This window comes from Nyctereutes procyonoides, unplaced genomic scaffold (genome assembly GCF_905146905.1).
Source record: "Nyctereutes procyonoides isolate TBG_1078 unplaced genomic scaffold, NYPRO_anot_genome, whole genome shotgun sequence".
In the NCBI taxonomy this organism is placed as follows: domain Eukaryota; kingdom Metazoa; phylum Chordata; class Mammalia; order Carnivora; family Canidae; genus Nyctereutes; species Nyctereutes procyonoides.
The window spans coordinates 10,606,971-10,619,719 of record NW_026575146.1 but is presented as its reverse complement, the minus strand read 5'-3'; positions in this window follow the sequence as shown (position 1 = coordinate 10,619,719).

Below are 12,749 nucleotides of genomic sequence, written 5' to 3'. Positions count from 1 at the left end.
CAGATTTGGATGTTAGAAGTCCTTGACTTCTCAGAGTTCCACTTTGTGGAAGCACAGAGTGGTTTTGGAGAGTTAGCTCTGGCCTATGACCTAGCTCACTTCCCTCCCGCTCCTAGTCCCATATCATACTTGAAGGGCTCTCATGCAAGCACGTGTGCACCCAAGCTTCATCTATACCTCCCTACAAATCGCTACACCTTAGAACTAGGGAGGGCACTCTGGCAGCCTGTATATAATTGGGCTTGAGAGAGAGAGTCCTGCAAGGCCCTGACCACAGACTTGGGGCTATGTGGGCAGTATACTCATTTCCTAAACCAAGAGCTGCCATAACAAAGTACCACACCTGTGTGGCTTAAACAAAATCAGGATGTCAACAGGGCCATTCCTTCTGAGGAATCTCAGGCCTCTCCTTTTGGCTTACAGCTGTCCATCTCCTCATTATCTCTTTACATCATCTTCTTCCACTGTGTCTGCCTGTGTCCAGATTTTCCTTTTTATAAGGATACTAGTCATAGTGGGGATAGGGCCCACTCTAATGACATCATTTTAACTTGGTTATCTATATAAAGACCTAGTTTCTAAATGAGGTCACATTCTGAGGTACTGGGGGCTCCAACATATTTTTAGTTAGGGGATACAGTTCTACTCTTATTAGGCAGGAATTCTAGGATTCCATGGAGCATGGTCTAGAAGGGATTCCATAGGTTCCAAATGGCCATGTCCTCTTAGTTCCATGGACACCTTCCCAGTAGGGAGGTCCATAGCCAGGGGAGAGCTATAGGGACCCTGTTAGTAGTGTGCCTATTAGTAATGTATCCTATAATGTAGCATATATAATTATAAATTGTAGCAAACTCTGCTCCACCCTTTTCTCTCAGCCTTATTATTTCAGAGCAGACTGGACCTATGACCTACTGCCAGCAACTACATCCCTTTGCCTGAAGGTTTTTTCTGACCCAAGGAGCCTGCTCTGTGCCAAGAAATTAACACTCCTCTGGGAACAGCCTTTAACCCATGACTAAAAAGATTTGGGGCATGATCCAGATCCCTTGCTCCTTAGGAAGGTTGAATCTGTGGAAAGGGTAGATATGATATGTGGGTCAAGGTCAAGACTTTTCCTCATCATTAAAAAATGTCGTGAAAAGATATTAATGTTGAATTGTCATACATATGTATTTTTCCCTTGTGGACTTTATTCATTTTTTTTGTGTGTCCTCCACCATAAAGAGTAAACTTAAAGCAGATGAGGATTTTTTCTCTCTTTGTTGGCTGCTGTATGCCTAGTCCAACACAGGGTCTGGGACACGCACATGTGGGTGATGCTGTTGGGGATGTAGATCCTAGGAGAGTAGAGAATGGCTGCACTCACAGGGCAGAGCAGGGGGATTAGGAAGCAAAGTTCAGAGTACTTAGGAATGCTGCATTTCATTACCTTTTATTTTTATTTTTTAATTTTTTAAAAATATTTTATTTATTTATTCATGAGAGACACAGAGGGAGAGGCAGAGACATAGGCAAAGGAAGAATTAGGCTCCCTGCAGGGAGCCGGATGTGGGACTCCATCCCAGGACCCCGGGATCACGATCTGAGCCAAAGGCAGATGCTCAATAACTGAGCCATGCAGGTGCCCCATCTTGTTGTTATTTTTACCATGATTTTCCTCACCCTTCCCCAATATTATGATTATTTGAGAGCTGTTTGTTTTGGGCGCATGATGTGTATCTGTATTTACATTTCCAAAATAATTAATCAAGGAAGAAATGTGGTTGCAAAGTAACCAGTCTGGCCACAGACACACCCCTACTCAATCTTCTCCCTGATGTTTCCTCTTCTAAACATCTCTTTTCTTTTCTTTTCTTTTTTATGGAGGTACAATTGACATTATATTAGCTTCAATACAAAAATAACGATTCAATATTTGTATATATTGTAAAACGATCACCACAATGTCTAGTGATCATCTGTCACCATACATAATTACAAAACTTTTTTTTCTTATGATGAGAACTTTTAAAACTTACTCTCAGCAACTTTCAAATATGCAATACAGTATGATTAGCTATGGTCGCCATGCTGTACATTATGTCCTTAGTATTTATTTATTTTATAACTGGAAATCTGTACCTTTTGGGTACCTTCTGACCCCCTCTTTCCTTTTGTCCACCCCTAACCCCTACCTCTCTGGCAATCACCAGTCTTTGTATCTCTGAGCTTGTTTTTTTAATTCCACATATAAGTGAGCTCACTTAGTATTTGTCTTTCTATGACTTATTTCACCTAGCGTAATGCCCTCAGGGTCCATGCATGTTCCTGCAAATGGCAAGATTTCATTCATTTTTTTTCTTTAAGATTTATTTATTACTGTGTGACGGGAGGAGGGACAAAGGGAGAGGGAGAGAGAATCCCAAGCAAATTCCCCGCTGAGTGTGGAGCCTGACACCGGGCTCAATCCCACCACCCAAGCTGAAATCAAGAGTCAGATGCTTAACTGACTGAGCCACCTGGGTGCCCCAGAATTTCATTTTTTTTTCAAGATTTTATTTATTTGAGAGAGAGAGAGAGAGAGCAAACACAAGTGGAGGAGTTGGACAAGTAGAAGGAGAGAGAGAAGCAGACTCCCTGCTAAGCAGGAAGCAGGATGTAGGCTAATCCCAGGACCCTGAGATCAGGACCTGAGCTGAAGGTAGATGCTTAACTGACTGAGCCACCCGGGTGCCCTAAGATTTCATTCTTTTTCATGGCTTAATAATATTCCTGTGTGTGTGTGCATGTGTGTGTATGTGTGTGTGTGTCTGTATGATTTTCTTTATCCATTCATCCACGGATGGACACTTCGCTTGTGTTTCCATATCTTGGCTATTATAAAAAATGCTGCAATGAACATGAGGGTGTACTTTTTAAGTTAGTGTTTGCATTATTTTGGACAGATGCTGAGAAGTGGGATTACGAGATCATAGGTTGGTTCTATTTTTAATTTTTCTGAGGCACCTCCATGCTGTTTTCCATAGTGGCTGCATCAATTTACATTTCTACCAACAGTGTACAAGGGTTCCCATTTCTCTACATCTTTGCTAATTTTTGTTATTTCTTGGCTTTTTGATAAATATTTTTATCTATTTTTATTCTATTTTTATATTTTATCTATATTTTAGCTATTTTAACAGGTATGAAGGAGATATTTAATTGTGGTTTGATTTTCATTTCCCTGATTATTAGTAATGTTGAGCATCTTTTCATAGCCATCTGTATGTTTTCTTTGCAAAAATGTCTATTTAGCTCCTCTGCCTGTTTTTTTATTGGATTGTGTTTTTTCTGTCGAGTTGTATGAGTTCTTTATGTATTTTGGATATTGACTCCTAATCAGATACATGATTTGCAAGTGATTTTTCCCCTTCAGCACATTGTTCTCAATTTGCTCATGGTTTCCTTTGCTGTGCAGAAGCTTTTTAGTTTGATGGAGTTCCACTTATTTATTTTGTTTTTGTTGCTTTTGCTTTTGATATCAGATCCAAGAAATCATTGTCACGACTGATACCAATGAGCTTACTGCCTATATTTTCTTCTAGGAGTTTTACATTGTCAGGTCATATATTCAAGGTTATTTATTTATTTATTTATTTTTAAAATTTATGATAGTCACAGAGAGAGAGAGGCAAAGACATAGGCAGAGGGAGAAGCAGGCTCCATGCACCGGGAGCCCGACGTGGGATTCAATCCCGGGTCTCCAGGATCGCGCCCTGGGCCAAAGGCAGGTGCCAAACTGCTGCGCCACCCAGGGATCCCGTATATTCAAGTTTTTAATCCATTTTGAATTAATTTCTGTGTATGGTGTGAAATATTGTTCCAGCTTCATTCATTGCAAGTGGCTGCCCAGCTTCCCCAACATTTATTGAAGAGGCTATTCTTTCCCCACCATGTATTCTTGGCTCCTTTGTTATAATTGACCTATTTCCATTGGTTTATTTCTTGGCTCTTTATTCTGTTCCATTGATCAATGCATTTCTTTTTATGCCAATGCCATACTGTTTTGATTATTATAACTTCGTAGTATAGTCTGAAATCAGAGAGCCTGATGCCTCCAGCTCTGTTCTTTTTTTCTTGAGATTGCCTTGAAGATCTTTCAATAATTCTAATTATTTCCCAAGGCACCAATAACTCATAAAGAATCAATTATTATTTTTCTATGGAAGGCAGAACTCCACTATTAACTCAGGTTTTAGGCCTCTGATTTATTTATGGTTTATCACTTTTTTCTGTTCATTCTTTTTATTTACTAGGGTTGTTTGCTTCAGGACAGATGTAAGCCAATTTGACTGTAGCTCATTCAACCCATATAAGAACCTTTCTCCTTCTGAAATGTTTACCTACTTCTGATTTCACTGACCTTCATAGCTTCCATATCTGTAACATAACTCAGCCCAGAGGTTGAATTATTATATTATTACCCTAGTTGCCTGTTAGGCACAGGCCTAGTGTGGTGATCTTGTCTACTGCTGTAACATTTTTGGGGGGCAGGTTACATTATCTTTTAGAAAGCATTATCTAATTTTTAAAAATATTATTTTATTTGTAGGACCTAGAACAAATAGGAGTTGAATTGATAATAAGATAATCATAGACTTTTTAAAGCTGTGTTAGATCAGAATGGTTAAAAGGCAGCATAGTTACTTAGTGTTTTCTCATGTCCAGTGAGTACAAAGAAAGTAAAATGACACAATGACTGCCATGGAAGAGCGCAGAGGAATTGTATAACTTGGATGAAGAGTCAATTCAGTAGAGAAAGATTTAGTTAGACACAGGGAGAAAATAATTAGACTGATTAGAGGAATCTTTATATACAAATAGGAAAGCAGCTAAAAACAAAACCAACAGATCTGTCTGGCTCTGTAGTATACACAGGAAAGCAAAAGCTTAGCAGGTGTTGAAAACAAACACTGTATTATTTATTTTGGCTCTTAGGAGACTGACCACACTGTACTCATGTTACAGTCTCTCAGCATTTTCAAATAATCAATAGAGTCAATCATATCTATTCTCTCCCACTAGATTTGGGGGTGGTGGGTGCTTGTTTGTATGTTTAGTTATTGTTTTGATTTTTGCTTGTTTTTTCTTTTTTTGCTTGTTTTTCTATAGAACTCTTCCTTCTCATACTTGTTCATTGGTTAGCACTATGTGGAGAGATTCTAGAATTTTATCCTTAGTTCAATACTTTCCTTTTGTCAACAAATAGTTCCAAAAATAGTTCCAAAGTAATAAAATTATCTTAACATTAGAAAAGTTATCCCACCTTTACTATAAATATTGTTACCATTTTGCCACTTTGCTAAAGTTTGGTTTACTACCAAGGAAATACTTGAAAAAGTTTTTTTAATCCTCTACTATTTATCTGATAGAGATTATGATGAATTCACCACATGATTCATACGTTCAAGAAATATATATATTTTAAAGATTTTATTTATTCATGAGAGACACACAAAGAGAGAGAGAGAGAGAGAGAGAGAGAGAGAGAGGCAGAAACACAGGCAGAGGGAGGAGCAGGCTCCATGCAGGGAGCCTGACGTGGGACTCGATCCCAGGTCTCCAGGATCACTCCCGGGGCTGAAGGCGTCGCTAAACTGCTGAGCCACCGGGGCTGCCCTGAGCCACCAGGGCTGCCTGTTCAAGAAATATTTATTGAGCCCCTATATTGGGCCATGCATTGTTTTTCACTGTAAGTGCACAGCACTGAAAAAAAGGAAAATTTTTTTTTGCTTTCATGCAGTGTACATTCTAAAGGGATGGGGCTGACAATGGATACATCAATAATGTTTGAGATAGTGACATACTATATATGTATATGATAGAAATCTTAGTGTAGAAATGGTTCAGATATTCTGTATTAGTTATCTATTGTTGCCTAACTTACTGCAGCATGAAGCTATAAATGTTCATTGTCTCACTCACTTTCCATGAGTCAACGATCCAGAGTTGGCTTAGCTAGTAGTTCAGCTTAGGGGCTTCTCAATCAAGATCTTGACCAAGGCTGCAGATATTTGAAGGCTCAACTAGGGTTGAAGGATTACTTCTGCGGTAGCTAACTCCCATGGCTGGCAGGTGAATGCTGGTCATTGGCAAAAAGTCTCAGTTCTGCATCACATAGACCTCTCTGCTGGGCTGCTTAGAGGTCCTCCTGGCATGGAAGTTGCCTTTTTCCACAGGGAGTGATCCAACAGAATGATAGGCAGAAGCCACATGTTCTTTAAGACATAGTCTCAAAATCACTATCTTCACTTAATGCCATATTCTGTAAGAAGCAAGTCACTCACTCAAGAGGAAGGGAATTAACCTCTACCTCTTGAAGGGGAGATATCAAAGAATTTGCAGATGTATTTTACGACCTCCAGAATTACTCTGATGCATTGAAGAACAAATTAAATGGTAGGTTTCAGAGATATTTCAAAAATAATTTTGCCTTATTTCATATACAGAATGAAGAATGTTAATAAATTCTACCTTATTTTATAGCTATTGTTTTTTATTTATTTTGGACAAAGAATCACTGAAAATTTAGGTTTCTTGAGCTTCATTCTTTTCTTACTGTTTTGGCTGTTTTGCTACTATGTGTCAACACTGTTTAGGGTTCTGTGGGTAAAAACATTTGAGATTTCTTTTTTCAGTTATGGTATTAGCTGATGGATTTAAGTTTGTATTGAACTTTGTACTGAACGTGATTTATCTGAATGACTGGAGACTGGACTTTCAAGGCTCAGGGTTAAAATAAAATCCCCTCTGGTTCTCAAATACATTACTTTTGAAGCGACTTTCTTTGTCTATAGAAACAAAGCTCCTGTGTGGGATCCTTAGGCTTGTCTGTACATAAATGCTGTGCCAGAAAATGAACATTTAAAATTGTGGTCTGCTACCCTTTAGTTTAGAAACCTGGTGAAAGATTGTGTATCCTTATTCAGAGGATATAAATAGCACATAGAGAAATGAAGGCAAAGAATAAATCTTCAGCTACCTGTCTGTATCTGCATATTTGACTGGAACAGATGAGAGGGCCTTTGTGGCCTATGTTTGAGGACAGTTCTTCTTAAGGACTGAAATGGCAAATTTGGAATTCATCAAGCTCAACTTTTCTCCATGACTGGACTTCCCCTTTGGGCAGTCTTCCATGGAAAGCCTTTAGGGATTCTTTAAAACTATGGCAGCTCTACTGGGGATTGACAATGATTTAGCCTCTGCACCTTTGAACATAAAGGACTCTTGTCAACTATATAAGACCTTCCCCTGGAAGGGATTGCTTTTAAGTTTCTTAGTGGATTAATTAGTAACTGAAGATAACACCATTCTTTGAATTGTTCCCCCCTCTTTATTATGACAAATAACCACAGAGGCAAGTATTATCAGAAGAAGAAATTTAAAAAATCATATAAAAGGTAGTCAGTCAGATTTCAGACCTTGTCAGTTATGTGAAGATTTCATTTCTATTCCTAGATCCTGCTCTAAATGGAAGAAGCTGGTGACTGAGTCAGATGTTAAAGAGAAAGGGGAGTAGAAGAGGCACTTTTTCTCTCATTGCATTGGTAGGGGAGTGTAGGGTCTTGGATATCTTACACATTTCTAGTTGTACAGAGGCACAGACTGAGGAGGATAGAAGGTCATTGTCTGAGAAAGACGTAATAGGACACAATGAATGTGAAATGAAAAAAAATCAAGTGCTGATTAAGGGCATACTTGTATCTGGGAGTTCCTTTGGGTAGGAGGGGGCAAACCTCAGACGTATTTATGCTGATTTTTAAGCAATAGTAGGCAGTGTGGCCATGGTTAAATATATGATGACATGGAACAAACAGAGACTTTATAGATGGTTTGATTCTCTCTGGTCTCTGACTCCAGAGAGATGAAATGATTTGGTGAATCATTACTTGGTGAAGGGATATGGGCACAGCTGATATTAGAACATTCTGGTACATGTTTTGTTTTGCTTTGTTTTTATTTCTGGATAAACAAAATCTCTGAATTTAGGATTTCATTCCTTATAAAATAGTAATTTATTTATTTAAAGATTTTATTTATTTATTGACAAGAAACACACAGAGAGAGGCAGAGACATAGGCAGAAGGAGAGGCAGGCTCCCTGCAGGGACCCCGATGCGGGACTCAATCCAGGACCCCGGGATCATGCCCTGTGCTGAAGGCAGATGCTCAACCACTGAGCCATCCAGGCATCCCATAAAATAGTAATTTAAGTAGAGATCATTTTGTACATATGTTTTCATCTGAGGTGGGAAAAAAAGGGAAAAACACAGAACTAAATAAAATTTAAGTTGTTAAAAAAAAATCTAGTGAAATTAAAATTTAAACAGTGTTTGCCCAGAAGACCTCCTGAATAGTGGGGAAACCAAGGTGAAGGGGACTGGAAAGGAAAAAGCAGTTTGAAACCTAAATGAAATAGGGGGCACCTCACTTCACACCAGGTAACATTTCTTTCTTGGGCAGCCAGACAGTCAAGAAGGAGCCAGACTTGGCATTTGATGCCAAGTAATATGTGCATCTCTTTGCATTTAGTATCTTTACTAATTTTATTTTAATACTGACAGAAGTGAAATCCTTAGTTTGACAACCAAAATAGGATTTGCTATGATCACATGATTGATAGCTTCTGGCAAACTGTGTAACTTCATTCTGACAAATTGCTTATGTTCATGCTATGGTAAAATCTATAAATAATATACAGAAGCCTGAGCTTCTTCCTTTTTTTCCCTTTATCACTATTTTGTTTCCTATTTTCTTTTTTAATTTTTTTATGATAGTCACAGAGAGAGAGAGAGAGAGAGGCAGGCAGAGGGAGAAGCAGGCTCCGTGCACTGGGAGGAGCCCGACGTGGGACTCGATCCCAGGTCTCTAGGATCGCGCCCTGGGCCAAAGGCAGGCGCTAAACCACTGCGCCACCCAGGGATCCCTTGTTTCCTATTTTCAAAGCCAGTTTTACCTAGTGATTTTATACAGCCATGGTGAGCCCTTCAGGCTGACATCAGACAGGAAGGAATGGGTCAGGTCTCTCATGCAAAACTGCCTTCCCCTCCTCTGTCCCCAACCACTGACACCTCATTATTTAAAAAATAGAAATGCAAAGCTGGAAGGATTCTTAAAAGTTCCTTTAGGCCCAGATCCTCCTTATAGGCCCGAAGAGGCTGATTTGGTCAAGGTTACCTGGCTGGTTATAGGCTGATTAAGAGATTGAGATGAGAAAGTTAGCTAGGATCTCAAAGAGTTTCCGTTCAACAGGTGAATTCTCTAAGAAGATGATCTTCTTAGGTCAGTGTCTCAGCGGAGATGAAGTTATTGAACCACAACACAGTGGCACAGAGGGGGAGGAGTTTGCTCTGGGAAAAGGAGGTGATACAGAAGGCCCACCTGGCCTTTTGGTGTTACCTGGCCAGTGAAGCCAGAAGCAGAATTATTCTGATAGCCTCCTTCCCCTGGCTGGCCACCGTGTGATATCCACAGGGGACATTGATGGAGCGGGGCAGAAGTAAGGCCTGCCGGTTACCTCTCATGGGGCCTATGCAGGTACCCCCTTGGTTTGGTTCCACCAGCAGCAAGGGATTTCCTGGGACTTGGGTATCAAGCGTTTAACCACCAAAGGGTTTTCTTCGAGCCTCCAAACTGAGGTTCCTCCAACTCTTGGAATCTCTTCTTGGGAAGCTTGGGAGAAGGAGGAAAAAGAAAGGGAATGAATTTAATCCCATTCTTCTGTAACTAAATGTGAAACTTCAGTGGAGCTCAAATTGAAAAAAGAGATTTGATCTGGGAGTTTTGTCAGAGTGCAGTGCATACTGTAAAACAATTACTGTTGCTAACACTTGTGAGCTGGTTGGGGTTTTAACAACTATTTTGCTGACTCTTTGGCAGCAAGTGTGAGTTTTCCTGTTCAATTGGACCTTTGGGAGTGTTCTTAAAATCCTATGGAATCATTTGACTCTATACAGGAAAACACTGATTGGTATTAATTTTCATCCTTTTCTTTTTGATGTTGAAGTAGGCTGAAGCACTTCCTGCTTTTCTGCCGTGTTCTTTTTCTTTCCACCTTTCCCCCATCCCAGATGATTATAGCATTTCCAAATACGAAGGGCTAGTTGTAGACAATTAAGGAATAGGGTCCTGTTACAGGCTTGAATGCCTGAGGATCCAAATAGGAGGAATAAATGTGCTGTGAGTGAAAATCTGGTCGTGTTATTTAGTGGTGGCTGCAGAATTTACATGCTCTTGGTAGGCCAAAACTTGAATAAATTCCCCTCCTCTATATGCAATAGTGGCTATGTAATGAAAGTAAGCATCTTACATGCTGAACTCCAAGTTCATTAAAGTTGTTTAACTCTAGTCTGGAGCATTTGGATATATATTTCCATTTGATTTGAAACGTCATTATAGATATTTCTGTTAGGCAAAACTCAAATTAGAAAAATATAAATTGCCAAATAAACAATGTTTATGTTCTTGTGAACACCTTAAAGAGTTTTGTAAAATTTTGGGTGAGTGTGTTTATGAAACTCAAACTTGTGTTTTATTTCTACTGTTAAAAGTTTACTTGGCCTAATTGAATTATAGGGTTTTTGTTTTGTTTTGTTTTGTTAGGGCTAGAATGACTTACATTAGTCTTTTCTTTTCTTAGCCCCAATTTTTGTCTGTCATTATCAACATGGAGTTTATATTTGAAACAAAAATCATTGAGTCTGAAACTATTGGTATTATTTGTACTTGTTTGGAGATTATGAGTCCCTCAAAGTTAAAATGAAATTATAAGAACAACTGGTGCAAATGGCATTCTGTTCTTTTTGGACATTCTGCAATTTGATAGCTGGAATGAAAGGAGCGTAAAGCCGTGGGGTAAAATGTAGGATTGATGGTTCCTTCTTTGTCTATAGCATACTCCTTTGTTAGCTATGTTAGTCATTCCGGGTGAGGAAGCTCAACTCTTCTATGGATATTGCTTCATGTAACAACTCTTCAAAAATATAGCTATAAATCCTGGAAAATAGGATTTAATGATGTCACCGTTTTCTCTCTTGTGTTAGATAAGTCTAATCAGCATCTCCCAGTCTGACTTAAAATAGGTGGGGTGTTTGAACACTTATCCAATTGACATTGATCTCTGAGTTACAGACAGGGCTCAGTAAAAAGCCAAATATCAGTTTTCCTCCTGTAGGATGACTTAATTAATGTAACTGAATGCAAAAGAATTAGAAGAAGTAGGGCAGCACTTGTGAGACTTTAAACACACAGACACACACACAGAGTCTAAGGACTTGACTACCTGAATTTTCTGATGGGGAACCTGAATATTTAGGAAGATTAACCATATTACCATGGTGTGAAGAATTCAGACCAAATGGGATTGAATGAAAGACAAGATTATCAGCAGGCTGGATAATTTAGTTAACTGAGGATTTTGCAGTGAGGTCATGTCATAGATAAGAATGTGTCCTTCTAACTGTGGGATATTTCCCAGGCAGCATTTTGCAGAATTGTGTGGGATTACTCAAGATAAAAGATAACTTGAGAGACATACACAAGACAATTATGTGTGAAGAAAACATTAAATAGTTCGGAATGTTCTGAAAATAGTAAAGGCAATGTGATAGGAAAGAAAGAATAATGAAGGGGACCTAAGATTATGAGATAAAGCTGAATCTTTGGAGTACCTTGTGTTATATTTATTTTTTCATATATATATATATATATATATATATATATATATATATATATATATATATATATACAAACAAACAAACCCCAGTGTTTTGGACTGGTGAAGGAGACTAGGTCTTTATAGATTCATAACCTGTTTAAAAGCTTCCTTATTTTGCTACTCCCATGTTTGTCCAATTTAGTAATAACCACTAATCCAAAGTGTTCCATCCTTAGTTCTCCAATTAAAACATTAATAAAATATGGACTGGTTCAAAATGTTAATACCATGTTGCCCTTTAAAACTTTCTTGTCTAGGTTTACCAGGATACTTCCCTCTGATAAAGATGACTGAAGAAATCTTCCCCTCAGAAAATCACACGGTACCTTTGGCCTATAAATATTACTGGCACTAGGGGCACCTGGGTGGCTCAGTTTGGTAAGTGTCCAATCCTTGATCTCAGCTCAGGTCTTGATCTCAGGGCCATGAGTTCAAGCCCTTTGGTGGGCTATATACTGGGTGTGAAGGCTACCAAAAAAAAAAAAAAGAATTTTTTTTAAATATAAAAAACTGGCATTTGTTTCTGAATCTTCTTTGTGCTTAGTTTAATGCCCTATAAGTACTGAATGAGTATTTCATTGGTTGAATAAGTGACCTCTATGTACAAGGAGACTCAAAGTCAGAAAAATGAAGAAGCTGGAAGAGAAATCTAGACTTGGGTTCTGGTATCAGTTCTACAAATCAGTTCAATTTAGAAGAGGATTTATTCAGTTTCTTGCTGTGTGTCATGAATTGTGGTAAACATCAAGGTCCAAATGAGTAATTCTGAAGAAGATGACATAGTTGCAGTTTGGTAATGTGCATGCATACACTGTGTAATAGTAGAGCTACAGATTATAACTAGCAGAGAAGAAAACTTAGCAAATTTACAAATGATCTTTCTGTCTGCACTTTAATTTCCGAAGCTATTTACCTAAGATTCTGCCTTTATTCTGTGCCACTAGTGACTCTGGATGTCTTCAAGTTTGCATTTCAGACAGGAAGGCAGGCCTCCCTAAAACTTTCACATGCTA